Source organism: Bos javanicus, chromosome 1 (assembly GCF_032452875.1).
Source record: "Bos javanicus breed banteng chromosome 1, ARS-OSU_banteng_1.0, whole genome shotgun sequence".
NCBI classification, from domain to species: Eukaryota; Metazoa; Chordata; class Mammalia; order Artiodactyla; family Bovidae; genus Bos; species Bos javanicus.
In genome coordinates this window covers 2,972,776-2,978,775 of record NC_083868.1, presented here as the reverse complement: position 1 = coordinate 2,978,775, position 6,000 = coordinate 2,972,776, and positions in this window count along the sequence as shown.

The following is a 6,000-nucleotide window of genomic DNA, read 5'->3' as shown; positions in this document are numbered from 1 at the left end:
AGACTGCATCTCCTGCATTGCAGACAGGATCTTTACCACTGAGCCCCTGGGGAAGCCCACATACTAGGTTAATAGTTGCTGCTGCTGCTGCTGCTAAGTCGCTTCAGTCGTGTCCGACTCTGTGCGACCCCATAGACGGCAGCCCACGAGGCTCCCCCGTCCCTGGGATTCTCCAGGCAAGAACACTGGAGTGGGTTGCCATTTCCTTCTCCAATGCATGACAGTGAAAAGTGAAAGTGAAGTAGCTCAGTCGTGTCCGACCCTCAGCAACCCCATGGACTGCAGCCTACCAGGCTCCATGGGATTTCCCAGGCAAGAGTACTGGAGTGGGTGCCATTGCCTTCTCCCAACATCAGTTATTTGGATCTAAAAAGAAGCACTATGATGCAGCCACTGTGGAAAGTGGGCAGTTTGGGGAGTCCTCCAAAAATAAAACACAGATCCAGCAATTCCACTTCAAATGAATTTAAAGCAGAAACTTAAAGAGATGTTTGTACACCAGTGTTTATAAAACAGATATTTGCACACCAGTGTTCAGAGCGGCATCATTCCCAATAGCCAAAAGATGGAAGCAACTCAAGCATTCACCAGTGAATGAATGGACGAACAAAATGTCATCTAGCCATATAATGGAATATTATCCAGCCTTAATAAGGAATTGTGCGCCATGCTACAGTATGGATGAATCTTGAAAACAGTTAAAGAAGGCAAAACAAAAGAATGGGACTTCCTTGGTGGCGCAGTGGTTAGGAATCCATCTGCCAATGCAGGGGACACAGATTTGATCCCTGATCCAGGAAGATGCCACACGCTGTGGGGTAATTAAGCCCAAGCACCACAACGATTGAGTCGGCGCTCTAGAGCCAGTGAGCTGCATCTGCTGAGCCTGCGTGCCTAGAGCCCATGCTTCACAACAGGAAAAGCCATCACAATGAGAAGCCCTCGTACTGCAACTAGAGAGTAGCCCCCACTCAACGTGACTAGAGAAGGCCCACGCACAGTAAGAAAGATCCCCACAGCCAAATAAATAATTAATAATGATAGCAATAAAAAGTGTCTTCCCAACCCAGGTTTCCCGCATTGCAGGCAGATTCTTTACCAGCTGAGCCACAAGGGAAGCCCAGGAATACTGGAGTGGGTAGCCTATCCTTTCTCCAGGGGATCTTCCTGACCCAGGAATCGAACCAGGGTCTCCTGCATTGCAGGCGGATTCTTTACCAACTGAGCTATCAGGGAAGCCCAATTATAAAAACACAAAAGGACAAATACTGTAGAAGAGACAAATTCATAGACACAGAAAGTAGAATGGTGGTTGCCGGAGGCTGGCGGGGATTCAGGAATGGGAGTGGCTGTTAAACAAGCGCAGTTTCCCTTTGAGATGATGACAAAGTTCTGGAGGTGGAGGGTGGTGACAGCAGCTCAAGGATGTGAATGTGGTTTTTGCTACTGAAATGTAACCTTAAAAATGATCACAACGGTAAATTTTGTTATGTGTACTTTAGCACAGTAAATGTAAGGAGAAGGGGGAGAGGAAGAAGAGGAGATGAAGGGAGACGAGGAAGGAGAAGGAGAGAGAGGGGTGAGAGAGAAAGGGAAGAGAAATATCCCAGTGAGGCACTTGCTTTGCAGAAACTTTGGTATCAGCCCTTTCTCATTTAACAGGTTGAAAAAAAAAAAAAAATCCGTGATTTCTGCTGGGGACCTGCATGGGTCTCACCCTGGTTGAAGACCCTGAATTGTGATTCTTTGCTGATCCTAAATAAACCTCCTTTTGCTGGAAAAAAGAAAAGAAAAAGAATCCAGGAATTTTGAAATACTCTGCTAGGCAGGCCTAGCGGGAGAGACACAAACACACACACAGAAGTCGTTCAGTTGTGTCTGACTCTTTGCGACCCCATGGATTGTAGCCCACCAGGCTCCTCGGTCCATGGGATTTTCCAGGCATGAATACTGGAGTGGGTTGCCGTTTCCTTCTCCAAGGGGGAGAGAAGGCACTCCTAAATAAGCGTGGTGAGAATGTTTCCCTGATGGCTCAGCGGGTAAAGAATCTGCCTGCCAATTCAGGAGATGCCAGTTCGATCCCTGGGTGGGGAAGATTCTCTGGAGGAGGAAACGGCAACCCAGTCCAATATTCTTGCCTGAAAAATCCCAGGGACGGAGGAGCCTGGCGGTCTACAGTCCATGGAGCGGTAAAGAGTCAGACATGACTGAGCAACTAAACACACATACAATCCCCGAAGAGAGCTAGTGGGCGGTACTATTAAAATATTTAAGTGTATATAAACATACCCTTTGGCCCAGCAGTTTGTGTCATTTAGCCTGACTAATACCATCCCTGCCTGCTCCTTTCTGGTCTCACCATCCTTTCTGCTACCTCTGGATTTTAGTGGGAAAGAGACTTCAAAGAATAGGAATGACCGTGGGTACTCAACCCTCATATCCATGGAAGGGGACTCTGCGGGTGGGGGGGTCACCCACCTTCCTATGCCTTTTATAAAGGGACTTGAACATCCCTGGTATTTGCATATTGCTAGAGATCTTGGAACCAATGCCCTGTGGACACTGAGGAATGACTCGATATGAAAGTTGACACTGCTTCCTCTGGAGTAGCTAAACGACATGAGATGCCTGCTTAGAAAAGTTTTTACAAATCCTTCATCAGAAGGATGTTCAGGAAAGGTGACAGTAAACCCTGTTAAGGTGACTTTTTACACACCAATTAATGCCCTGATCCAAGGACTGCAAGGCATGGAAGGAGCTGGAAACAGCCTTGCGTGTTCTGATCTGAGCTGCTCATCAGCGCCTAATAACTCCTTTGCGACATGTGGATACAAATGACCAATCTCAGGCTTTTTCAAGCCCCTCGCCCCTAGATTTTCCCTCCCTGAGGAAATATGTAAATGTCACCGGTGGCTGCCTCTACAGCCTACAAGTTTATGTCTCTATTTTATGTTCCAGAGGGAGAAAAAGCTCACGGTCAGTGAAAAAAGTAATTTTTCTTGCTGCTAATAAGCTATGTAGGCACAAAAGGTTAGTTTCTGAATTTACTTCAAAGATTCTCTGATTCAAAGGAAGAGATTTGGTAAGCTATAATAGATAATTGTGAGAAATGAGAAATTAAAGGGAGTTTGGCATTCTCTACGTATTTCTAGTTTAAAAACAATTTGGTCTCTGCATCATTAAAACTAAACTTTCACCTGCTGCAAATTTCCTTCTTTGTTCCAAAAGCTATTGTTTGTTTGAACAGAGAGGAAGGGAAGCTGGCAGAGGCTTTTTACGTGGTGCAAATGAGAGCAAAAATCAGCAGGGCCACAAGTGTTAATGAGAGAATGGTTGCTGATCAAAAGGGTAGATTCGGACACAGAAACTTTACTTTGGATGTAGAAAGTTTTCCAGTTGGTTATTGGGGGTCACAGTAAAAAGAACTACTTTTCAAACATAAATATTGAATGACTCAAGATATTTTAAATTACTGTGACCACACTTTGTAGATCGTGTGTTATGACTTATACCTTACATTGAAGCAATCAACTTGCACTCAGAATTTTTAGATCTTATGTATTACTGCACATATATTTTAGAAAATAAAAAACATAAGTATATAGTGTTTAAGTCAATATATACAAAAACACATTGCTTTCAAAAGGTAGGTGAATACTATACTTTCTTCACCCATGGACTTGTTGAAGTACGCTTCTTAATCCTCTTTTTATGAATTTACCGTACTAAGATCATGGCATCCGGGACCATCACTTCATGGCAAATAGGCAGGGAAAAAGTGGAAGCAGTGATTTTTATCTTCCTGGGCTCCAAAATCACTCCAGATGGTGACTATAACCATGAAATTAAAACACAGTTGATCCTTGGAAGAAAAGCTAGGACAAAACTGCTGGTGCTGCTGCTAAGTCACTCAGTCGTGTCCGACTCTTAGTGACCAGGGACTGCAGCCTACCAGGCTCCTCCGTCCATGAGATTTGCCAGGCAAGAGTACTGGAGTGGGGTGCCATTGCCTTCTCCAGGACAAACCTAGATAGAGTATTAAAAAGCAGATTAAATATCACTTTGCCAACAAAGGTCCATCTAGTCAAAGCTGTGGTTTTTCTAGTAGTCTTGTATGGATGTGAGAGTTGGACCATAAAGAAAGTTGAGCACTGAAGAACTGATATTTTTGGGCTGTGGTGTTGGAGAAGACTCTCAAGAGTCCCTTGGACTGCAAGGAGATCAAACCAGTCAATCCTACAGGAAATCAACCCTGAACATGCATTAGAAGGACTGATGCTGAAGGTGAAGCTCCATTACTTTGGCCACCTGAAGTGAAGAGTCAACTTATTGGAAAGGACCCTGATGCTGGGAAAGATTGAAGGCAGGAGGAGAAGAGGATGACAGAGGATGAAATGGTTGGATGGCATCACCAACTCAATGGACATGAATTTGAGTAAGCTCCAGGAGTTGGTGAAGGACAGGGAAGCCTGGTGTGCTGCAGTCCATGGGGTTGCAAAGAGTCAGAATCAACTTAGTGACTGAACAACAACCACCGCAGGGAACCACATGGCCGTCGATAACCAGTAACAATGGCTGTGTGTTTGAGAATGTAACTGAGGGGCTGTGACTGACGATTTTTTTTTTAAAAAAACAACAGCTTTATGGATATATAATTTGCATACTGCACAATTCACACACTTAAAGTGTATGATACAATCAATGTTTTGGGCACATTACATGATTAATTTTTAAAATTTACATATATCACAAAATTTGCCATTTTAACCATTTTTAAGTGACATTATTTAAGTACAATTCAGTGACATTAATTGCCTTCATGATGTGCAACCATCACCACTATCTATTCCCAAATTTTTGTGGTCATTCTAAACAGAGGCTCTTGTAATCATAAACAATAACTTTATATTCCCCCTCCTTCCAGCCTGGTAAATTTTAATCTTCTTTCTGTCCCTAGGAACTTGCCTCTTATACATATATAAGCAAAATCAGACAATCATACAACGTTTGTTCTTTTCTCTCCTTCTTGAGAATGTAATATTGAGGGGTCGAGATAGGGTGGTCCACGTGAGACAGTCCATCCAGGTGATGTGAGAGAGTGTCTTCTGATGAATTCATCAGACACTCATCTCACATTTCTTCTGTGATGCCCACAAGTAAAGATTGGTTTAAACATACCAACATAGTCTTGCAAGGGAGGATTAGGGGGTGAGTCTTGTATCCACACCTGAATCAAGTGTTAAGAGGGAGCAGAGACCCCTTCACAGGGGTGAGTGGCAACTCTAATTCATAACAACTCTTCATTTGGGAACATGAGTTCCCCCAGACTGACTTGATGACAGACTTGGGGCTTAAGACAGGAATTAACGATGGGTGGCAAAATCTGGGGATGGAAGTTTGAAAAGAAACAGAGTATTACATAGTCTGAAAGTATCTCCCTACAGACTGTTTATTAATGACAATGGGAATCAGAGTAATTACAGTGGAGAAACATGGCAGATGCCACTCTACCCAGGTGATCTACGTTGACATCACATGGGAGAAACTGGTATCATGTGTCCCCTGACATGATACATTGTAAAAGACACACAGCATTTATGCAGTGCTCCTGCCAGAAATGCAGAACCCAACCCTACTCAGCTCAAACCCAAATCATGGAATATTCTACAAAGCAGCTGATCTGCACTCTTCAGGAATATCAACATCATGAAAGCTACAGGAAGACCGAGAAACTTTTTCAGATTAACAGACACAATACACAATCAGGATTGGAGTCTGGATTGGGGGAAATTTGCCACTAGGAACATTTTTGGGATTCCCAGGTGGCGCTAGAGGTAAAGAACCCATCTGCCAATGCAGGAGATGTAAGAGATGTGCGTTCGATCCTTGGGTCAGGAAGATCCCCTGCAGGAGGGCATGGCAACCCACTCTAGTGTTCTTTCGGGAGAATCCCTATGGAGGAGGAGCCTGGCGGACTACAGTCCATAGGGTTGCAAAGAG